We start from the raw sequence: 25,299 nt of genomic DNA, 5'->3' as shown, positions 1-25,299 counted from the left end.
CACGCAGAACGTAGTACGCGAGCACTTAATTTAAAATGAACTCGAACAAGATCTGAAGTAACTCTATAAAAGTTAACCGATCACCAATGTGAAATTTTACTATTTGCATTGTTTCTACCTCTCTAAAGCCCGTGAAATAAGGGTCACGTGGGTGACTAACTTTCACTATTTAGCGACCACGTTGTCAGGGTTTCGCAACACCGGACATGTCGTTCTCTGTTCTTTCATTGCTTGTACTATCGTTCGGAGTCGCAGGTACGAAGGTGGCTCTGCTGTAAATCACGCTGAGGGTTCCGACCTCACCCCGACAGCTGCAATATTTATTAGCTTTGCAGCAGCGGGGGTGAGACAAAGGAGAGTTGTAATATTGCAGTTCAAGCACAGCACTCAGGAGTCTAAAAGCTTTACGTTCAGAGGCAAGACCAAGCGTTACGTGTGAGATAGTACAGAAATTATTTCGACTGATGAGACTCCGCATATGTTTATGTGGATTCCAGCACATGTTGGTATCGGAGAGAATGAGTAAGAGGATAAATTAGCAAAGGAGGCAATTAGTCGAGCAGAAGTGCACATTGGAATACATTACATTAAAACAGAAATGAGGAACATTATTAAAAGTGAAATCAAAAATGTGGAGGAAACAATGGGATGAAGAAAGAACAGGAAGACATTGTTTATAATACAGTATCCAGAAAGAAGTGGGATGGTTGAGGAATGCAGGAAAGAGCAGGAGGGAGGTGGTGATTATAGCGAGATTGAGGTTTGGGCATACAGGGTTAAATAGTACATTGGTTTTTAATGAAGAAACACAATAATGGGAAGGGTAAATGTTGTAATCCGCTCGGAACGGTTCGGCACGTACTGGCGACGTGTTCAAGATATAAGCAAGAGACAGGATGATTATTTTAAGTTATCACGAAAAGTACAATTTAACAACAATATTTTGCAGAAAGGAACACAGGATTATTGCTTTAAATATATAGTGCAGTTGCTTAAGAATACAGGTGTTTTATCGTATTTGATTGTAATAAAAATACGAAGGATTTAGATATCCTGACCCACACTCCAGTGCGGAAGGTGGCGGTAATACTGCATAAAGGTACACTGAATGTGCAAATTGTTTTTATGAACGAAATATTTGTGTACAACGGAGCCAGGGATTGTAACACAGGCTGCAATATTGTTAAAGTTAGATAGTCCAGTACACTCGTGGCTTTGTTGGTGACGGACCTTGGCATACGATCTCTCAGCCGTCTTTAAAATTTGTTTCAGATGTCACACAGCGGTATTGTGACATTCAGGGTTGTGCACTCAGGGTTGCTACCCGTGCCACGGGCTAGTGAGGATAGAAACAGGAAGATCGTGTAGCGGTGTGCTACACACAGCGCTAGAATAACGACACGCAGTCGGTGAGTTGGAGTTGCGATAAAAGAGCTTTAATCAAACCTCCGGCCTCCCTGGGCGGGACTGCTGTGGGGAATACCCATTCGCAGACCCTTCCCGCGCGCGGGATTTTCCCCCTGCTGGGGAAAATGGCCTAGCGCCCTTTTTGGGGGCGGCCTCTCTGCCGGCGCATTCCGTTTCGTCAGCCGGTTCGGGTGTGCGAGAAAGTGGGTCACCGCAATCGTACAGTTTAACACATGTGTAAGGAGCTGGTGTAGGAGAGGGGGCATAACATTTTTGAATCATTGGTTCTCTTCCAGGAAAGGTAGGATCTGTACAGAAGAGAAGATTTTCACCTTAGCTTGGGGTGGGGGTGGGGGGTGGGGTTGAAGGTTTGCTAGTTTTGTACAAGCTGAGGATGGGGTTTAAACTAGAGTTTCAAGGAGATGCGAAACAGAGCGCCAGGACAGATAGTGGTGTGGAGAAAGATATTGTTAACCTACATACAAAAGTCAGGAATCCCAAGTATTGATCATGGTAGGATTAATGCTCTGAGCTGTGTACATTTCAATGCAAAGAGTATTGTAGGAAAGGCGGATGAGCTGAGGGCATGGATCAGCATGTGGAATTATGACATCGCAACCATTAGTGAGACTTGGTCCAGAAAGGTCAGGTCTGGTAGCTCAATATTCTGGGGATCCGCGGTTCTAGACACGACACAGTGGGAGGGATTTAATGGGAGAAAGGTGGTGCTATTAGTTGGGGAAAACATCACAAATGTGTTCTGTTAGGACACACTGGAGAACTCGACTATATTTGGCTTTATGGTTCAAACTGAAAACAAGGAAGATGTGACAACTTGTATTATCTCCCAACCAACAGTCCGTGGGATTTAGAGGACCAAATCTGTAGAGAGACCTCTGACTGTTGCAAGAAACATAATGTTGTTATAGTAAGTGATTTTTCCACATATTGAATGGGACGCCCATCCTGTAAAAGAACAAGATGTGATAAGAGTTTGTCAAATGTGTTCGGGAAAGTTTCCTTCATCAATACATGGAAGTCCCAATGAGAGAGTGTGCAATACTTTATCTGCTATTGGGGAATGAGACAGAGAGGTGACAGAGGTTTGTGTCGAGGAACATTTTGCATCTAGTGGTCACAATGCCATTAGTTTCAAAGAAAGTATGGAAAAAAGACAAGTCTGATCCTTGGGTTGAGATTCTAAATTGGAGAAAGGTCAATTTTGATGGTATCAGGAAGGATCTGGAAAGCGTGGACTGGGACAGACTGCTTTCTGGCAAAGGTGTACTTGGTAAGTGGGAGGCCTTCAAAGCGAAATTATGACAGTACAAAGCTTTTATGTGCCTGTCAGAATAAAAGTAAAGATAAAAGATGTATGGAAACTTGGTTTTCAAGAGCTATTGAGACCTTGGTGAAGAAAATGAAGGAGGTGCATAGCCGGTGTAGGCAGGGAAGAACAAATGAGATACTTTTGGAGTATAAGAAATGCAAGGGAACACTTAAGAAAGAAATCAGGAGGGCTAAAAGAGGGCATGAGTTTGCCCTTGCAAGACAATGGGTTTTTGCATCTGTGTTTACTCAGGAGACGGACCGCAATTCTATAGAAGTGAGACAAAGCAGCAGCAAGGTCATGGACCCTGTACAGATTACAGAGGATGAGGTGTTTGCTGTCTTGAGGCAAATTGGTGTGGATAAATCCCAGGGCTTGACAAGGTACTACTTTGGACCCTGCAGGATGCAAGTGCAGAAATTGCCGGGTCCCTAGCAGAGATATTCAAATCATCTTTAGCGACAGTTGAGGTACCAAAGGATTGGAGGATCATTAATGTCGTTCCACTGTTTAAGAAAAGCTCTAAAAATAAACCAGGAATTTATAGGCCTGTGAGCCTGACATCAGTAATGGGAATGTTATCGGAAAATATTCTAAAGGACTGGATGTATGAGTATTTAGGTAGACAGGGACTGATTAGGGATGGTCAGCATGGCTTTGTGTTTGACCAAACTTGCAGAGTTTTTCTACATGCTAAAGACCATGTAGACAACATCTTGACTGTGGGGAAGTTTTGATGAGTCAACATTCAGAAAGGTTGATTTGACTCCAATGATAATTTTGACGTTGATCATTTTTAACAGTTGTTGTGGGGGAGAAACACTTGTGCTTTTTGAGCCATCTGTAAATTTTGGTGACAGCTGCACCACAGAGGTCCTAAGGAGAAAACGGGTAGTAAATTTATTCAGTAGCCATCACACATTCAAATTTCATCCAAAGACCCTTTCTTGCAGGTGCTGCCACTTGTCACTACCATCAATCACACCACATTCTGATCTCATATCCCACCCTCATATCCCCTCTCTCATCCAAGCCCTCTTCACAGCACCACACCACCCCTGCCCACTGAAGTCCTCCAATGGACATTGATTCTATGGCTGACCCCAGGTCCATCCCCTGCCGTGTCTTTACCATCCTCCTGACTAACCTCCACTCTGATGCAGTTGTATGTCCTCAGCTGAGACTTCACCTCACCAGGTCCAGGCAGGCCTACCATAAGTTTGAACTATTCTTTCATCATCTCTGCCTCCACGATCAGTCCCTTCACAACAACCAACCTGATACTGTCCAACTCCACACTGCAAGTTTCTCCCTCCTACCCAAGTCTGCCCTAGTAGCCCCATTGTTTCTGCCTGCTCTTGACCCACTGAACGAATCTCCTCATACCTCAACTCCATTGTGTTTTTCCCCTTGTTCAGTCCCTTCTTGCTAACCTCTGGGATGTCTGGTACACTCTCCGCCATTTTAAGAACTTTTCAATTTCCTGACCATTGTCCTCATCTTCATCATGGGATGATGTATAATATATTCAGACATGGATTCAGATTTATTATCAGTCTTGTATGCTGCAGCAGAACAGTGTAAAAGATATAAAATTACTCTAAATTACAAATATAAATAGTGCAAAAAGAACAAGGTAGTGTTCATGAACTGTCCAGAAGTCTCACAGAGGAGGAATTGTTCCTGATTCATTGAGAGTGAGGCTTCAGGATCCTGCTCCTCTTGGTAGTAATGAGAAGAGGGCATGTCCTAGATGGTGACAATCCTTGGTGATACACCAAGTCTCTATACCAGGCTGTGCTGCAACCAGTCAGATGCTCTCCACAATACATCTATATGAACATTTATAAGAATCTTTGGTGACATACCAGATCTTCTCAAATTCCTGTGATCACAGCAATGTGTTGGCTCCAGGGTAGATCTTTGGAGATGTTGTTGCCCAGGAACTTAATGCTGCTCAGCCTTTCCACCACTGGCCCCGCAATGAGGAATGGTGTGTGTTTTCCAGACTTCCCTTCCTGAAGTTTACAACCAATTCTTTAGTATATTCAGATTTTCTGTAGAGAAAAAGCTGGTTATGAGGAGGATTGAGAGTATTCTGAGCAAAATAGCATGGAAGGAATACAATGTGGGGGGAAAAAGTAGAAATGTCAGGTACACTCAGTGGCCACTTTAAGGTACACCTGAACACCTGCTCATTAATGCAAATATCTAATCAGCCAATCATGTGGCAGCAACTCAGTGCATGAAAGCATGCAGACATGGTCAAGATGGTTAGTTGTTGTTCAGACCGAACAACAGAATGGGGAAGAAATGTGATCGAAGTGACTTTGACCATAGAATGATTGATGGTGCCAAACAGGGTGGTTTGAGTATCTCAGAAAATGATCTCTCAGGATTTTAATGCAGACATTACAGAGAATGGTATGAAAACAAAGAATACATCCAGTGAGTGATAGTTCTGTGGGCAAAAACAGGGATCCCCAACCTTTTTTTGCACTGTGGACAGGTTTCATATTGACAATATTCTTGTGGACTGGCCAACCGGGGGGTGGGGGGGGGGAGGATGGTTGCCAATGGGCAAGAGTAGCAGTCAAATACGTTGTGTTTACCCCGAGAAAGACTACAATGACCATAAAGCCTTGCGCGGGCACCAGTGTGCGTGCGTGCATGTGCTGATTTTTTTCTGCAAATCGTTTTTGGCGATTCCGTTCGGTGGGGGGGGGGTGTTGTGGTAATCATGACCGGAATATAGGTGATAAGTGGCTAATACACTCAATTTCATTTCTAAAAGGGTTTATCTAACTAATTTAGTATTAAACACACAGCTCATATTTTCCTCGCATGAATATAGCGATAAATCAATTGCCGGGGAGGACAGGGGAGCTTGAAGTGTTGAACGAACTTCCAGTAGTAGTGGTAGAGGCAGGTTCGATATTATCATTTAAAGTTAAACTGGACAGCTATATGGACAGGAAAGGAATGGAGGGTCGTGGGCCTAGTGCAGGTCAATGGGACGAGGTGAGAATAGCGTTCGGCACGGACTAGAAGAGCAGAGATGGCCTGTTTCCGTGCTGTAATTGTTATATGGTTATATAAGTCACTTATAAGTAAATAGCATCATAACATTTTAAGTAACGTTTGGATATTAAACACACAACGCATATTTTCCTCGTATGAACATATAAAATCATTGCAACGCACCAATATCGCTGAATCAGTGGGAGCCCTGGGCTGAATACTTGTCTTTTCTGCAACAAGACGGTCCTATCGAGGGGTGATGGGAGACAGCGATACTCGAATGGGTTCCTTATGTCCAGTCCATTCCACAATTTAGTTTTCGTTGCATTCATTGCAGAGATATGTTGGAAATGGAAGCAACGTTTTCAGTGCTTCCGTGGCTATCTCAGGATATTTAGCCTTGACTTTGATCTGGAATGTCGGCAGAGATGTTATGTCAAACATACTTTTCAGCCCGCAAGAGGAATTCTGCAGATGCTGGAAATTCAAGCAACACACATCAAAGTTGCTGGTGAACGCAGCAGGCCAGGCAGCATCTCTAGGAAGAGGTACAGTTGATGCTTCAGGCTGAGACTCTCCTTTCTCCTTTCTCTCTCTCTCCTTTTTCTCCCTCTGTCCCTCTGACTATACCTCTTGCCCATCCTCTGGGTTCCCCCTCCACCTTTTCCTTCTCCCTGGGCTTCCTGTCCCATGATCCTCTCATATCCCCTTTGCCAATCACCTGTCCAGCTCTTGGCTCCATCCCTCCCCCTCCTGTCTTCTCCTATCATTTTGTATCTCCCCCTCCCCCTCCCACTTTCAAATCTCTCACTAGCTCTTCTTTCAGTTAGTCCTGACGAAGGGTCTCAGCCTGAAACGTCGACTGTACGTCTTCCTAGAGATGCTGCCTGGCCTGCTGCGTTCACCAGCAACTTTGATGTGTTTTGCATACTTTTCAGCCCGCTGTCATTTGCAAGATCGAGGAGTTGATCTCCTTCCCGCGCTGACATGGATGACGCATGCGTAATGACCTCGCGTGCTTTTGAGCTCAACAGTGTGCGTGACAGGGAAAGAGGAAAGGTGCAGCTGAATCATATCACCAAATCATATCGTTTCCTCGCAGCCCGATACCGGTCCGCGGCCCAGTGGTTGGGGGCCGCTGGGCAAAAACACCTTGTTATTGAGAGAGGTCAGAGGAGAAAGGGCAGACAGGTTCACGTTGACGGGAAGGCGACAGTAACTCAAATAACCACATGCTACAACTGTAGTGTGCAGAAGACCATTTCTGAATACACAATACATCAAAGCTTGTGGTGGATGGGCTACAGCAGCAGAAGACACGAATACACGTATTATTTAAATTGTGATCCTGAAAACTTGTGCTGTTCAAAGGTGCCAGTGTTTTGTGTATATAAAAGTTGTTAACATGTGGTTAGAGCAAACATTAGGAAGATAAAAGGAATACTGGCTTGTGTTGCAAGTGGTTTTGAATATAACTGTAGATGTTATACTAGAACTGTTGGGAGTGGTTTAAATTAATGTGACAGGGAGATGGGTACAAGTATGATAGAGCTGAGGATGAGCCAGCAAGTTTACCAGTAGACGATGGATGTAACAGAAATATAAGGAAGGACAAGCCAATAATTGGTTACAAATGCAGACAGAGCAAAGAGTTAAATTGTACCACAGAGGCAAAATTCAAAAGCACAAAGAATGCCGGACTGAACTTGTTGCACAATTATAGATTGACGTATGATGTTGTGGGCATCACTGAGTCGTGGCTGAATGAAGGCCATAGTTGGGAGCTTAACATCAAAGGATATACTTTGAAAGGATGCCTTATGAGAATAGGTTGATTGAACTTGTCCTTTTCTCCTTGGAGTGACGGAGGATGAAATGTGACCTGATAGAGGCATATAAGAAGATGAGCTGCATTGATTGAGTAGATAGGTAGAGGCTTCTTCCCAGGACTGAAGTGGCTAACACGAGAGAGCATAGTTTTAATGTGCTTGGAAATAGGTACAATGGGGATGTCAGAGGTACATTTTTCACACAGAGTGGTGGGTACGTGGAATGCACTGCTAGTGAAGGTGGTAAAGGCGAATACAATTGTTTATTTTAAGAGACTGTTAGGTAGGTACATGGAGCTTAGAAAAATAAAGGGCTATGTGGTAGGGAAATTTGAGGCAGTTTCTAGAGTAGGTTACATGGTTGGCACAACATTGTGGGCTGAAGGGCCTGTAATGTGCTGTAGATTTCTACGTTTCTATTAACCATGGTTAATGCCAAGGAAAGGGCGTATAAAGTAGCACAAGTGAGTAGAAAGTTGGATGATTTTGAAAGCATCTTCCTAGAGATGCTGCCTGGCCCGTTGTGTTCACCAGCAACTTTGATGTGTGTTGCTTGAATTTTCAGCATCTGCAGAATTCCTCGTGTTTACACAATACTCCAAGTCTGGTTTCATGAATGCCTTATAGGGCCTCAACATTACATCCCTGCTCTTATATTCTATACCTCTAGAAACAAATGCCAACATTGCATTCATTTTCTTCACCACCGACTCAACCAGAAGGTTAACCTTTAGGGTATCCTGCCCAAGGACTCCCAAGTCCCTTTGCATCTCTACATTTTGAATTCTCTCCCCATCTAAATAATAGTCTGCCTGTTTATTTCTTCCACCAAAGTGCATACTCTTTCCAACATTGCATTTCATTTGCCACTTCTTTACCCAATTCCCTAAACTATCTAAGTCTCTCTGCAGGCTCTCTGTTTCCTCTACACTACCTGCTCCTCCACCTAACTTTGTATCATCAGCAAATTTAGCCACAAATTCATTAATACCATAGTCCAAATCATTGATATACTTCGTACAAACCAGCGGTCCAAACACCAACCCCTGTGGAACTCCACTGGTAACTGGCAGCCAGGAATCCCTTTATTCCCTTTCTCTGTTTTCTGCCAATCAGTTGATGCTTCACCTATGCTGGTAACTTCCTTGTAATTCTGTGGGCTCTTTTCTTGCTAGGCAGGCTCATGTGCGACACCTTATCAAGGCCTTCTGAAAATCCAAGTACACCACATCTACTGCATCTCCTTTGTCTATCCTGCTTGCAATTTCCTCAAAAAATTGCAATAGGTTAGTCAAGCAGGATTTTTCTTTCAGGAATCTATGCTGGCTTTGGCCTATCTTGTTATGTTCCTCCTGGTACAGTACTCCATAATCTTATCCCTAACGATCGATTCCAACAAATTCCCAACCACTGATGTCAGGCTAACAGGTCTATAGTTTCCTTTTTGCTGCCTCCCACCCTTCTTACATAGCGGAGTAACATTTGCAATTTTCCAGTCATCCGGTACAATGCCAGAATCTATCGATTCTTGAAAAATCATTGTTAATGCCTCCGCAATCTCTCCAGCTAATTCCTTCAGAACCCGAGGGTGTATTCCATCAGGTCCAGGAGATTTATCCACCCTCAGACCATTAAGCTTCCTGCACTTTTTCAGCCATGTGTTAATATGCCTGATCATGCTATTCTTGTGCTAGTTAGTATGTGGCTCAGGCAGCAGTCCTGAGATTACTACCCTGGGGGTCCTGCTATTCAGCTTGCTACCCATCTCCCTGAATACACTCTTCAGGACCTCCTCCCTTTTTCTACCTGTCATCGGTACAAATGTGTTATCAAAACTTCTGGCTGTTCACCTTCTCCCTTCAGAATACTGTGCACCCGATCCAAGATATCCCGTACCCTGGCACCTGGGAGCCAACACACCATACAGGTATCTCTATCAGGCTGACAGAAAGAACCTCCAATCTGTTCCCCTAACTATTAAATCCCCTATGACTACCATATTCCTCATCATCTTCTCTCCCTTCTGCACCACAGAACCAGGCTCAGTGCCAGAGACCCGATCGCCGTAGTCTTCCTCTGTCAGGTTATCCCCCTCAACAGCATCCAAAACGAGATAATGATTACTGAGGGGGATGGTCACGGGGTACTCTGTACTATCTGTGCTCTTCCCTTCCCTTCCCTGACAGTCACCTACTTGTCTAACTCCTGCAGACTCGGGGTGACTAATTCCCTGTAGCTCCTCTCTGTCTCGTGTTCACTCTCCCTAATAAGTTGTAGGTCATCGAGCCGCAGCTCCAGATCCCTAACACGGTCTCTCAGGAGCTGCATCTTGGTGCACCTCGCACAGATGTGGCTATCTGGGAGACTGGAAAATTCCCAGGACTCCCAGAGCAAAGTACTAACCCTACAGACATGCTCTCTATTCCTCAAAAAATGCAAGGGAAAAATGAAGTTCACTTACCTCGCCAAAGCCCGAATGAGCCAAAGCCTTACCCCTCTGACTCAGACCGCTCCGTCAATGACCGCTCCTTTGATGACCACTCCACTAGGCAGTGCCTTCCTTTTATGCCTGAACCTTCCCTGTTCTCCAACACACAATTGGTGCTCCGGTTATAGATGAGTTCACGCGAATCTTTCCCCTTTTAAACTTTGCTCCCGGACCTGAGTGCCATCTCCTCTGTCGTAGCTGTCCAACTCGCGATTGTTGTGCTGGTTATAATGGTTGACAGAGAAATGGAAGACTAACATATTGAGTACTTTGCTTCAGTCTTTACTGTGGAAGACACAGGTAGTGTGCCGGAGATCCATGAGAATTAGGGAGCAGGAGTGAGTGCCATTGCTATTACAATAGAAAAACTGCTAGGCATACTGAAAGGTATTAAGGTGGACAAGTCACCCTGGGCTAGATGGATGACATCCCAGAGTCCTGAGTGAGGTTGCTGAAGAGATACAGGTGCATTGCTCATAATCTTTCAAGAATTACTTGATTCTGGCATGGTGTCAGAGGTCAAAATTGCAATGTCAGTCCACTCTTTAAACTGAGAGGAAGGCAAAAGAAAGGAAACTTTAGACCAACACGAGGAATTCTGCAGATGCTGGAAATTCAAGCAACACACATTAAAATTGCTGGTGAATGAAGCAGGCCAGGCAGCATCTCTAGGAAGACGTACAGTTGACGTTTCGGGCCGAGACCCTTTGTCAGGACTAACTGAAGGAAAAGCTAGTAACAGATTTAAAAGTGAGAGGGGGAGGGGGGATCCAAAATGATAGGAGAAGACAGGAAGGGGAGGGATGGAGCCAAGAGCTGGACAGGTGATTGGCAAAAGGAATATGAGAAGATCATGGGACAGGAGGCCCAGGGAGAAGGAAAAGGGGGAGGGGGGGGAAATCCCAGAGAATGGGCAAGAGGTATAGTCAGAGGGACAGAGGGAGAAAAAGGAGAGAGAGAGAAAGAATGTGTGTATATAAATAAGTAACAGATGGGGTACGAGGGGGAGGTGGGGCATTAGCGGAAGTTAGAGAAGTCAATGTTCATGCCATCAGGTTGGAGGCTACCCAGACGGAATATAAGGTGTTGTTCCTCCAACCTGAGTGTGGTTTCATCTTTACAGTAGAGGAGGCCGTGGATAGACATATCAGAATGGGAATGAGATGTGGAATTAAAATGTGTGGCCACTGGGAGATCCTGTTTTCTCTGGCGGACAGAGCATAGGTGTTCAGCAAAACGGTCTCCCAGTCTGCGTCGGGCCTCGCCAATATATAGAAGGCCACATTGGGAGCACCGGACGCAGTATATCACCCCAGCCGACTCACAGGTGAAGTGTCGCCTCACCTGGAAGGACTGTCTGGGGCCCTGAATGGTGGTAAGGGAGGAAGTGTAAGGGCATGTGTAGCACTTGTTCCACTTACAAGCGTAAGTGCCAGGAGGGTGATCAGTGGGGAGGGATAGGGGGGACGAATGGACAAGGGAGTCACGTAGGGAACGATCCCTGCGGAAAGCAGAGGGGGGGAGGGAAAGACGCAGACTGGGAGATCGTTTTGCTGAACACGTACGCTTGTATGAATGCAACTAGCTAATTCTGGTCCATACTTGTTCCTCTTGTGTTGAAATTAATAAAAGAGAGCTCTCAGCCATCCTGTGGCCCTTTCAAAGGTTTCAGTCATTCTTACGTTTTTGGTCCTAAATCTTCAGCCTGAAAGAAGCCCAATGACTAGCTGTTTTTATCTGTTGGATGGATTAGATTCATCCACTCACATTTCCATGCTTTCAGTCACTAATTCTATTCTCATTCTGTAAAAGGTGTTACTTTCCTCAGCTAAACCCTCAGTGTGGGAAACCCCCTCCTGTCTTCTCCTATCATTTTGGATCTCCCCCTCCCCCTCCCACTTTCAAATCTCTTACTAACTCTTCCATCAGTTAGTCCTGACGAAGGGTCTCGGCCTGAAACGTCGACTGTACCTCTTCCTAGAGATGCTGCCTGGCCTGTTGCGTTCACCAGCAACTTTGATGTGTGTTGCTTGAATTTCCAGCATCTGCAGAATTCCTGTTGTTAGTGTGGGAAATCAGTTCTTTATCCTTTGGTTGCCAGGAGCCACTGCAGCCTCAGTCCAAAGTTGTAAGGTATCGGTTTTAAAAGTCAGTTCAAGTTGATTTGTTTTATTAGATTAGATTAGATTCAACTTTATTGTCATCGTGCCAAATACAAATACAAAGCCAATGAAATACTGTTAATATCTAACCAGAAATGCAAAGGATAGTGTTATTTACAAAATAACTGCAAATAAAAAGTAAATGCTACAGCACACAAATATTAAAGTACTGAGACGGTGCAATATTGCATAGCGCTGTGATGTGAGGATCAGCAGGGTTACAGCCTCAGGGAAGAAGCTCTTCCTATGCCTGCTGGTGTGAGAATGGAGACTCCTGTAGTGCCTACTGGATGGGAGGAGAGTAAAAAGTCCATGGTTAGTGTGAGATGCATCCTTGATAATGCTTTTCACCCTGCCTAGGCAGCGTTTATGTTAAATGTTCTCAATAGTGGGCAATTGGGTGCTGATAATCCGCTGGGCAGTTTTCACCAAACGCTGGATTGCTTTGCGGTCTGATACAGGACAATTGCCATACCACACTGAGATGCAGTTGGTGAGTATGCTCTCAATGGTACAGCAGTAAAAGTCCGTCAGTATCCTGGGACAAAGGTGAGCTTTCTTGATGCTCCGCAGGAAATAAAGGTGCTGTTGCGCCTATTTGATGAGGATGGAGGAGTTTAGGGATCAGGTGAGATCCTCAGAAATGTGGACACCAAGGAATTTGAAGCTTGATACACTCTCCACTATAGCTCCGTTAATGTAGATGGGGACGTGAGTGTGGCTCTTAGCATGCCTGAAGTCCACAATGATCTCCTTGGTCTTCTGGGTGTTAAGGGCCAGGTTGTTGTTGGCACACCACGCGGCCAGGTGCTGTAGCAAGTCAGATCATCTGCTCCATGTACTATGGTGACCCGAGCTGCACAGAACACTCCCAGTTCAGGTCTGATCGATGTTTTATAAAGCTGTGCATAACTTCCCTGTTCTTTTATTGAAAGACCTGACTAAATTAAGCCAGTATCCCATATTCTTTCTAAACTGCATCACCTATCTGTGCTGCCAAATTCAAGGCTGTTTAGACGTACAAGCCAATGTACCTCTGTTTCTCAGTACTCCCGAGGAACCTATCATTCATGTTGCATGTCCTAGCCTTAGTAGTCTCAAAATGCATTAATTCAGTGGTCCCCAACCACCAGGCCGCAAAGCATGTGCTACCGGTCCGCGAGGAAACAAAATGAGTCAGTTGCACCTTTCCTCATTCCCTGTCATGCCCTCTGTTGAACTTGAACACATGTGAGGTCATTACGCACGTGTCATCCATGTCAGCGCGGGAAGAAGATCAATTCCTCGAGCTTGCAAATGACAGCAGGCTGAAAAGTATGTTTGACATAACAAATCTGCCAGCATTCTGGATCAAAGTCAAGGCTAAATATCCTGAGATAGCCACGAAAGCACTGAAAACGTTGCTTCCATTTCCAACATATCTCTGCAATGAATGCAACGAAAACTAAATTGTGGAATAGACTGGACATAAGGAACCCCCTTCAAGTATTTTTGTGTCCCATCACCCCTCGATGGCACCGTCTTGTTGCAGGGAAACAAGCCCAGGGCTCCCACTGATTCAGCGATATTGATGTGTTGCAATGATTTTATATGTTCATATGGGGAAAATATGTGCTGTGTGTTTAATATCCAAACGTTACTTAAAATGTTATGATGCTATTGACTTATAATTGACTTATCACTATATTCATGCGAGGAAAATATGTGCTGTGTGTTTAAAATTAAATTCATTAGATAAACCCTTTCAGAAACGAAATTGAGTGTATTAGCCACTTATAAGTAACTTATAGTTGACTTATCACCTATATTCCGGTCGTGATTAACACTCCCCCCCCAACAGAATTGCCAAAAAAAAACGGCACGTACACGCATGCGCACACAGGTGCCCGCGCAAGGCTTCATGGTCAAGGTAGTCTTCTCGGGGTAAACACAACGTATTTGATGGTTACTTTTGTTTGTTGGCAACCCAACCCCACCCCCCGGTCGGCCGGTCTGCAAGAATATTATCAATAATAAACCGGTCTGGGGTGCACAACAGGTTGGGGACCCCTGCATTAATTCACTCTTATCAGGATTGAAACTGCATCTGCTATCTCTCAGCCCATTTCAGGAACACATTGTGTACTCTCCAAGCTGTTAACAACTCCACCGACCTTTCTCATCTGCAGATTTACTGATTGTGTATTCACATTCAGATCATTCACATACATTACAATCAGTGGGGGCCCCAGCACTGATCGCTGTGTTGTAGGCATACAGTCACAAACAACATTCTGTTATCAGTCTGTATCCTATTACCAAGCCAGTGTTGGATCCAGTTTGCCAACCTGTCCTGGATCCCACTGGCCCTAAAGCATTGGACCAGTCTTCCATTTTGGACCTTGACAAAGTCCATGTAAACCAGTCTGTGGAGAAGGATGGGTCTGTTCCTCAGGATGAGATTCTCAATTGAAGAAAGGCCAATTTTAATGGTATCAAAAAGGATGTGGCAAGTGTGGATTGGGACAAATTGTATATGGACACGGGTGTCCTTGGTAATTGAGAGTACAGAGTTTGTATGTTCCTGTCAGAATAAAAGGAAAACATAACAGGATTAGGGAACCTTGGCTTTTGAGAGATATTAAGGCTCTGGTTAAGAAGTAGAAGGAGGTGAATAGCAGGTCTAGGCTGGTAAGAACAAATGCGGCACTGATGGAGTAGAAGAACTGTAAGAGAACACTGAGGAATCCTTGATGGATAAAAGAAGGAATGAGGTTATCCTAGCAGAAAACGTGAAGGAGAATCTGAAGGGATTCCACAGATGTATTAAGACCAAAAGAATGGCAAGCGATTAAAAAATGGTTCTTTTGAAGATTTTATTAATTTTTATTTATTGAGATACAGCAAAACATAGGCCCTTCTCAATATTCCTGGATTTCAGTGCTTTAAAAGGGATAGAGAGGGTGGAAAAAGGGGAGGAGGGGTGGCATTACTGGTCAGGGATACTATTACTGCAACAGAAAGGGTTGGTAATGTAGCAGGATCCTCTTTTGAGTCAATATGGGTGGAAGTCAGGAACAGGAAGGGAGCAGTTACTCTACTGGGAGTATTCTATAGGCCCCCTGGTAGCAGCAGAGATACAGAGGAGCAGATTGGGAGGCAGATTTTGGAAAGGTGCAAAAATTGCAGGGTTGTTATCATGGGTGACTTTAACTTCCCTAATATTGATTGGCACCTGATTAGTTCCAAGGGTTTAGATGGGGCAGAATTTGTTAAGTGTGTCCAGGATGGATTCCTGTCACAGTATGTGGACAGGCCGACCAGGGGGAATGCCATACTAGATCTAGTACTAGGTAATGAACCGGGTCAGGTCACAGATCTCTCAGTGGGTGAGCATCTGGGGGACAGTGACCACCGCTCCCTGGCCTTTATAATTATCATGGAAAAGGATAGAATCAAAGAGGACAGGAAAATTTTTAATTGGGGAAAGGCAAATTATGAGGCTATAAGGCTAGAACTTGCGGGTGTGAATTGGGATGATGTTTTTGCAGGGAAATGTACTATGGACATGTGGTCTATGTTTAGAGATCTCTTGCGGGATTTAAGGGATAAATTTGTCCCGGTGAGGAAGATAAAGAATGGTAGGGTGAAGGAACCATGGGTGACAAGTGAGGTGGAAAATCTAGTCAGGTGGAAGAAGGCAGCATAGACGAGGTTTAAGAAGCAAGGATCAGATGGGTCTATTGAGGAATATAGGGAAGCAAGAAAGGAGCTTAAGAAGGGGCTGAGAAGAGCAAGAAGGGGGCATGAGAAGGCCTTGGCGAGTAGGGTAAAGGAAAACCCCAAGGAATTCTTCAATTATGTGAAGAAAAAAAGGAAGACAGTAGTAAAGGTAGGACCGATTAGAGATAAAGGTGGGAAGATGTGCCTGGGGGCTGTGGAAGTGAGTGAGGTCCTCAATGAATACTTCTCTTCGGTATTCACCAATGAGAGGGAACTTGATGATGGTGAGGACAATATGTGTGAGGTTGATGTTCCGGAGCATGTTAATATTAAGGGAGAGGAGGTGTTGGAGCTGTTAAAATACATTAGGACAGATACGTCCCCGGGGCCTGACGGAATATTCCCCAGGCTGCTCCACGAGGTGAGAGAAGAGATTGCTGAGCCTCTGGCTAGGATCTTTATGTCCTCATTGTCCACGGGAATGGTACCGGAGGATTGGAGGGAGGCGAATGTTGTTCCCTTGTTCAAAAAAGGTAGTAGGGATAGTCCAGGTAATTATAGACCAGTGAGCCTTACGTCTGTGGTGGGAAAGCTGTTGGAAAACATTCTTAGAGATAGGATCTATAGGCATTTAGAGAATCATGGTCTGATCAGGGACAGTCAGCATGGCTTTGTGAAGGGCAGATCGTGTCTAACAAGCCTGATAGAGTACTTTGAGGAGGTGACCAGGCATGTAGATGACGGTAGTGCAGTGGATGTGATCTATATGGATTTTAGTAAGGCATTTGACAAGGTTCCACACGGTAGGCTTATTCAGAAAGTTAGAAGGCATGGGATCCAGGGAAGTTTGGCCAGGTGGATTCAGAATTGGCTTGCCTGTAGAAGGCAGAGGGTGGTGGTGGAGGGAGTACATTCAGATTAGAGGATTGTGACTAGTGGTGTCCCATAACGATCTGTTCTGGGACCTCTACTTTTCGTGATTTTTATTAACGACCTGGATGTGGGGGTAGAAGGGTGGGTTGGCAAGTTTGCAGACGACACAAAGCTTGGTGGTGTTGTAGATAGTGTAGAGGATTGTCAAAGATTGCAGAGAGACATTGATAGGATGCAGAAGTGGGCTGAGAAGTGGCAGGTGGAGTTCAACCCGGAGAAGTGTGAGGTGGTACACTTTGGAAGGACAAACTCCAAGGCAGAGTGCAAAGTAAATGGCAAGATACTTGGTAGTGAGGAGGAGCAGAGGGATCTTGGGGTACATGTCCACAGATCCCTGAAAGTTGCCTCACAGGTGGATAGGGTAGTTAAGAAAGTTTATGGGGTGTTAGCTTTCATAAGTCGAGGGATAGGGTTTAAGAGTCGCGATGTAATGATGCAGCTCTATAAAACTCTGGTTAGGCAACACTTGGAGTATTGTGTCCAGTTCTGGTCACCTCACTATAGGAAGGATGTGGAAGCATTGGAAAGGGTACAGAGGAGATTTACCAGGATACTGCCTGGTTTAGAAAGTATGCACTATGATCAGAGATTAAGGGAGCTAGGGCTTTACTCTTTGGAGAGAAGGAGGATGAGAGGAGACATGATAGAGGTGTACAAGATAATAAGAGGAATAGATAGAGTGGATAGCCAGCTCCTCTTCCCCAGGGCACCACTGCTCAATACAAGAGAACATGGCTTTGAGGTAAGGGGTGGGAAGTTCAAGGGGGATATTAGAGGAAGGTTTTTCACTCAGAGAGTGGTTGGTGCGTGGAATGCACTGCCTGAGTCAGTGGTGGAGGCAGATACACTGGTGAAGTTTAAGAGACTACTAGACAGGTATATGGAGGAATTTAAGGTGGGGGCTTATATGGGAGGCAGGGTTTGAGGGTCGGCAGAACATTGTGGGCCGAAGGGCCTGTACTGTGCTGTACTATTCTATGTTCTATGTTCTTTTGGCTGTTTGAGCTACATCGCCCACCAATTTCAAGGTTTTTAATACAAGCCTCATCATGGGATAATTTACAATGACCAATTAACTTACCAACCAGAAATTTGGAGGAGCATGAAGGGCTATTGTCCGGCCGTAGGTTGATAGGACGAGGCAGGTTAATAGTGTGGCAGAGACTAGATGGGCTGAAGGGCCTGTTTCTGTCCTGTAGCGTTCTGGACCTATCCAGTGCACTGTCATCAGTGATATACAGCTACTTCAAAAAAAAATTTGATGTTCTCTCCTTTCTTTGTGCTGTGAGGTATCTGTAGTTCACCACATCAGCAGAATAATTTTCTGTTTTAATTCTAAACAGTAAGGAGTAAGGAAGTAATTGCGACCATTGGTTCATCGGTTTTATTGGATCCTGAACACCAAGGTGATCTCAGCAGGAGTGAAATTTTATGGACCTTCACTGGCAGCAACAAAAGCCCTGTTACTATTTTGGATCACGTTCCAGATAACCCTGTGGAGGAAACAAATGAACAATTCAGCTCCCGTTTACAGTTTAACGCTTCTACTGGCTGTCTGCTGGTAGACAGGATAAAACCTGAGGATCAAGGTGTTTATAATTTTGATGTAGATGAGAGAAGAACAACTACAATTGAATTGCTACTTTTTTGTAAGTATTCACTTGTTTTCTATTTTGAAAGCACTGAAGCTGGTGAATAATTTGCTGACTTGCTCTAGAACGGTTCGGATGGGGGTTTGTGATTGTTGCCTCTATTGCAAACGAAACTCATTTCTTCACCCATTGGAAAGAAACATTAGTAAATGAATGCAGCTCTTTGATTGTAGATTTGTACATTGCAGATACAAGCCCTTCAGCCCATCATATCCATGCAATCTTTTTGCTGTCTACACCAATCCCATCTGCCCAGGTTACCTTTCAAGTGCAAGGGGGGAGAAAGAAAGTTTATCCAATCTTTCCTCATAACTGAAGTCCTCCAATCCAAGAAACATCCTGTTGAATCTCCTCTCCACTCTCTTGAGCTCAATCGTGTCTTTCCTATAGTGTGGTGACCAGAAATACACACAGTAGTCCAAGTGCAGAATAATCAGTGTTTTGTAAGTTTGCAAATTAACATCGCAACTCTTGTACTCTGTTTCCTGTCCTATGAAAGCAAGCATACCATTCAGCTTCTTCACCGAACCTGTTGATATATGTTCAACATTCAGGGAACTATAGACCTTGAGCCATTGGTCTCTGCGTTCATGAGCATTGTTGCCCAACCATTTATTCACCAATCTTCCAGGGGCCAACCAAAGATATTGTCTTTTTTTAAATATATTTTTTATGATTGCAAGTAGCTTCTGGACGTTAATAGTTTAAGGTTCTGCAGGTCTATCCCATCAGTGAGTTGCTTGTTGGTGGAGAAACTGAAGGAGACGGACTTGGTATGGATTGTGCCGCTGCAGGGGTGTCGAAGTTAATGCACGAAGGTGCTGTGCAGTCTAACAGAAAGTGCTTATCGTAGTCGCTTTTCAATAGATATATACTTATTGATCCTAGAGGTAATTACAGTGTCACAGTAGCAATACAAGTGCACAGATGTACAATACTAGAGGAGAAGTAAGAAATATAAATATGAAAATAAGTTACCTTAAACAGTCTAACACAACGGTTCATCACTTCCCCGGCTACAGGTTGACTCATTATAGACCTTAATGCCCAAGGGTAAGAATGACCTCATATAGCGTTCTTTGGAGCAGCGCAGTTCTCTCAGTCCATTACTGAAAATGTTCCTCTGTTCAGCCAAGGTGGCATGCAGAGGGTGAGAAACATTGTTCAGAAGTGCCAGGATTTTCCTTTTCCCTTTGGATCCTTTGTTCTACCACAGCTTCTAACGTGTCCAGTTTGACTCCTATAACAGACCCAGCCTTTTTAATCAGTTTATTGGATCTGTTGGCATCACCCGTATTGATGCCATTGCCCCAGCACATCACTGCGTAGAATATTGTATTCTTGACAACAGACTGGTGGAACATGTGAAGGAGAGGCCTGTATACTCCAAAGGACCTCAGGCTCCTCAGGAAGTAAGGTGACTCTGGCCCTTGCCAACAGCCTCTGTCAATGCTCCATTCAAGTCTCGTGTCCAGGTGCGCCCCCAGGTAATTGTCGGTCCCCACCACATCCACATCCTCACCATCAATAGTAACAGGGGACAGTGCAGGCTTGGTCCTCTTAAAGACCATCACCATCTCCTTTGTTTTACTGATGTTGAGCTGCAGATTATTCAGCCTGCACTTTTCGACAAAGTCCACCACGAGTGTTCTTTATTCATCCACCCGCCCTCCCTTTATACAGACATTGCTGAGTCATCAGAGAATTTCTGCAGATGACGTGACTCAGTGTTTTATCTGAAGTCCGAGGTATACAGGGCAAACAGGAAGGGAGCCAATACAGTCCCCTGTGGGGCCCCTGTGATGTTTATAGACGTGTCTGACACACTGCTCTGAAGCCACACTAACTGGTCTGCCAGTTGGGTAGTCCATTATCCAAAATACAATGGAAGTGCCAATCTGCATTGAATGGAGCTTTCTCCCAGCAATGAGGGGTGTGTGGTAATGAAGCACTTGAGAAATTAAAAAAGATGATCTACACAGTGCTGCCTTGCTTATCAAAATGGTAGTAGGTATTAGATGACAGCATCTTCAATCCAATGTGCTCCTGATCGAGGGCTGATCTGACGAGGAGTCTATAGTCCATTGTCGTCTCCTACTTTAAATCAGCATTGAAACAGAGAACAAGACCAAAACACTGATAACCCTGTCATGACCGCAATCTTAATTCTGTCTCATGTACAATTAAGTTCTACTTTCCCCATGAATCAAATTTCCATAACTCTTGCCTGAAGTTTCCCTCCTGCCTACCTCAGTACCAACCCTCCACTATCCCCCTACCCTTGTTCCCATTCCATGATGCTTCCACAACTGAAACTTCAACAGTTCTGAACTGCACAACAGCCCTGATTTTATATCACTTTCTCAATGAGTTAACAAGTATTGTCACAGCAACATGGAGGACATAGACCATACATTCGTTCAATTGTCATTCAGTCATACATGAATACAGCCAAATGTAATGGTGTTACTCCAGGGACAATGAGCAAAACACAGCAACAACAGTCACACACAACACAACGTACATTTAAGAGAGTGTTATGTGCCAGCAGCAAAAGACCACAGACTCAGTTTTTAATGTTAAACAGCTATATTTTCAGTATCTACCCAAAATAGAGACAATTAAACAAATTACTCCCCTAAACAAAAATTAACAGTGCTATGCATTTTAGCTTACAATCTGCGGAGGTCTAGGAACAGTTCTTCCCAAGTCTTACTCAGACAGAGTCCTTGGATAGCAATCCAGAAGGTTCCAGAAATCCATGGGAACAGGTACAGGTGTCTGTGAGGGAAAGCTCATAAATCCACATTAAGATGACACAAGGTGATAGTGGCAGAAGATTCCAGAAGTCGAGTAGTCGTCACTGAAATACTAGAGTCCATGCACGGGTAACAAAGTGACACCTAAGTTCCAAAATCCTTGTAGGGATATTACAAGGTGACACTCATGGAATATTCCGTAACACAAGTGGTCGCCACGTAACACACTCGAATCCATGTACAAATTAACAAAAAGTGGTCGCCACAGGATACTCCAGAAATCCAAGTACAGTATGGATCCTACAAAGTGACAGTCACATATCCAATATGCACTGTGTGCCTCTAATTATCACAATCTTCTGGACATGGAGAAGTATTAGACTCACCCACTGCTGTAGCGAACTCTTCAACTAACTCCAGTCAGCTCGCTCTCCCGCTGGTAGCTCGCAGTTCGCTGTCCCTTACCTGCTGAATGTTCCAGCAACCTCTCCGCATTTTGTTAATGACGACATCCACTTGCTTCGTCCAGGCGGCTAAAATGACACTTATGGGGTAAAAAAACATTGGCATGTAACAATAGCGGTAAAATACAGTCACAAAGAGAAAACAAATGTATATATAGCTCATCCCTGAGTCCATGAATGTTGCAGCAGTCTAGTCGAACAGTATACTGCTCGTCTTCTGAGCGAACACTGGAGAGCAGCACCAACTCAGATATCTCTCTCCTGGATGGCTGCAGACAGGCTTGAGGCCTAGTCCTTGCTATGATCAAGGGGGTGCAGCACCCCCACCGCCCACTCTCAATGTTCATCAATAGACCAAGGAACCTGGCATCAGTTATCTTCATTGAGGAAAGGAAAGTTCTTCTATTAAAGATATTTCTATGTAAACTGCATTCCCAAAGAAAAAGTTCCAGCGTTAAAACTTTACCTCTGTCAGGCATTTTATTGCATTAGTTTAATACCACAATTTAGTACAGAGAGATCGGCTGTCTGTGCTCAGACATGTGTTTATTCACCTGGTATCAATGACAGAAAGGACTCTGTCTGAGAAGAAATTATTATTTCAACGAGCAATTTAACTCTGACCCTGTTAAATTCCAGTTTAAAATGGCACTACTGAAGATGGGCGACAACTTTCTGGCAGGTTTCAAAGCCAGTAATATGACAAAACATTCAATTAACAAACAATTTTTGTGTGGAAAATTGTGGAATACAATCACCACTAACAATGAAGAGGTGAGCAAAGATGAGGCTGATCCGAGGATCGAAGCATGTGGGTGAGAGATGGCATCAGAGTGTAGTTGATGCATGTTCAAGATGAAGTCAGAGTTTGAGGGAGCAGAGAAAATTTAGAGTGGAGTTGTCTCGGATCCCATCCATCTAAACTGGGAATGAGGTTGGATCTATTGAAGCACCAGGCCGATTTAGAAACGGCCAGCGCGGGCCCAGCTGCTCCAGGCTTGGTGCCAATTTGCCCCACTGTGTGATGAACTGAGACTAGGCCTATGGGCCTGTTTCGACTGCTCCGGGCTCTGGGTTTGTGGCCTCAATTTCATTCTGAATGCTGATGATGGCTTTATTGTTTGTATGGTTTGTTTAGTTTTTCCTCTTTCTCTGCACATTGGGTGTTGGCCTTTTTTTAAAAAACTGGATTCTTTCATGTTTCTTGTTTTATGGCTGCCCGTAAGCAGATGAATCTCAAGGTTGTATAATTTATACAGTGTCACAAACCCCGTGACAGGAATAAAGAACCAGCTGAGATGGAAAACACTTTGGAGTCCAGTATTGCTATAAACTAATAACATTTATTAGTAACTACGCAATACAGTAATATAAATGTAGATAAAGCAAACAGGTTAGCAATGATTTTATATATATATATATCAGTAGGTGTGGGAATATATATAATGGAAAAACCAAGCTTAAGTCTAGGGGTAAAAAGATACAGTCTTACGATGATGAGTAAAGTTCAGTTCAGTTCGTGGTATTGATGGAGGGAGAGAGAGAGAGAGAGAGGGCAAGATTTGAGTCTTCAGGTGAGCTGACGCTGTCGGACTTCTCATTGTCCTTTGAAATCCTTTAAAAGTCACCAACAGTAACTTGAACAAAGGGGACTGGTTTTCTGTGGTGGAGCTATCCCCCAGTTGAGGGTGGACACATGAACAACTCCCCACCAGTCAATCCCTTTTCCTTCTTTCCACTGCAAGAGCGATAGATCGATCCGCCTGATCGATCCTCCAAAACCCACTTTTTTTGCGGGCACAACAATGCTCATTCAGTGTCCAGAACATGTGTCTGAGGTCATATCATCTGACCTCCTATTTCATCTTTCTGTGCTGAGCATCAACTGTCATTCAAATAATCCCTCCTTCCTTTGTCTGTGTAAGAAATGCAAGGAGGCAAAAAGCCTTGAAGAAAATGTCAACAACTTGCCGAAAATCATAACATTGAGTGTCCATTAAATAACACCGCCTTCGGTCACCATGGCAACTTACGAGCTGCTCGGTGCAGTCTCCAACTCCAGCAGAAATCCAACAATTAACCAGTTCTTTCTTGTTCCTTAAAGTGACAGTCCCACAGTTAGTCTTCGTCTCTCTCTCTTTTACAAACAAGCTATCGACGTTAAATAACTCTCTCTCTCTCTCTCTCTCTCTCTCTTTTCAAAAGCACAGTTAATAGGCTACTTCAGGATCCCCTCACAACAGTCTTTGACAATAATTGTACTTTGAATCTTTGAGTTTGTCGCAAACATATTATTGATTCTTCTGCACCCAATACAACATAATGCAGTGCATTACTGATAAAGTGATGTGCCATTTTGGAAATATTTCTTTAAATTGTGATCCACTTCCCCAATTCCACTCGTTCAGACCTCAACATCTTATTAACTGTCATCTAGTTAAAATAACAGTAAATTTGTTGGGAGTGAACATTTTTAGTTAGATCTGTTGATGAGCAATCATTCTATCTAAATGCACAAATCTTATCTCAACCAATGAGAGCTAATTGGAAGGGAAGAATGAAATATTATAATTCATTAATATTTTTCCTCTAGATGAGCTGTCGAAAACTTTGATAAGGAGCTATAGTACCCCTGGATACACCATCCAACTCACCTGTGAGGTTGATGGAAATCCTCAGAAATATGAATGGCTGAGAAATGGAGAAATGGAGGGGAAATCTCCCAGCGTCACTGGCTAATTAATCAAAATAGAAACCTTGTCATCTTGACGGACTTGACAGGTGAATGTGGAACATACACCTGCGTTGCTACTAATCCTGTCAGCTCTGTCCAGCCAAATTACACCTTAAATCTCCCAGGTAAGTTTCATTTATGGATGTAGATGTCCTCTTGAGAGCAAACTTTATGATCTTTGTGAACTTTGCAATGCAGCCTGTTTATATTACACTGTATCAAGGAGAGCACACAGCAGGTTTAATGGAATTGTTACTGTGACTTAAAAAGGGCTTTGACAGGGTGAGGAAGGGTAACTTCTGGCTGGGAAACAGGATCGTTAATTAGTTGTCACTCAGAAAGAGAAAGGATCAGGAGAAGTCCTTTACTGGAGTTGTTGGAGTCTGGGCTGTTCTGTGACATGGATTGAGTGAGGTAGTGGTCATTGATTTTAAAACACTGCAGTTTCTGAATTCCAGTCTGTTTCTGATCCAAATGTTTCTCATGCCAGTCCACAGCTGCCAACCAATTAACTCATGGATTCACAGAGCATGGGGAAGGGCCTTTCCTACCCACCAGATTTGCAGTGTGATTCAAGAGTCACTCTCAGTCACTTTCCATCAACTGACAACTTGCTCCCAGTCTTTGGGACCTGCTCCCAATGGGGGAGATGCCCACAGTTCTATTTTATAGTTCCCTGAGAATCTGTAGTGTCCCTTCAGCACACAGTCCCAGATAAACCCTGCAGGAGGGCTAACAAAGTGTTCTCTGAGAATGAATGCTTAGTCGAGATCCTGTCTGTTCTGCTTGGGTGGATGAGATATAATAATAACCAGTCC

The 25,299-nt window shown here is 44.0% G+C and overlaps 1 long non-coding RNA gene across 1 annotated transcript; it reads left to right on the top strand.

Annotated features, from left to right (window-relative positions):
* Nucleotides 1-1,352: 1,352 nt before the first annotated feature.
* Nucleotides 1,353-24,470, top strand: LOC134346705 (uncharacterized). The gene is made up of 3 exons (XR_010018000.1): nt 1,353-1,409; nt 18,216-18,521; nt 24,341-24,470. It is a non-coding gene; the product is annotated as an uncharacterized LOC134346705 (long non-coding RNA).
* Nucleotides 24,471-25,299: the final 829 nt, after the last annotated feature.

Source organism: Mobula hypostoma, chromosome 5 (assembly GCF_963921235.1).
Source record: "Mobula hypostoma chromosome 5, sMobHyp1.1, whole genome shotgun sequence".
NCBI classification, from domain to species: Eukaryota; Metazoa; Chordata; class Chondrichthyes; order Myliobatiformes; family Myliobatidae; genus Mobula; species Mobula hypostoma.
This window is presented reverse-complemented; position numbering and strand designations above follow the sequence as displayed.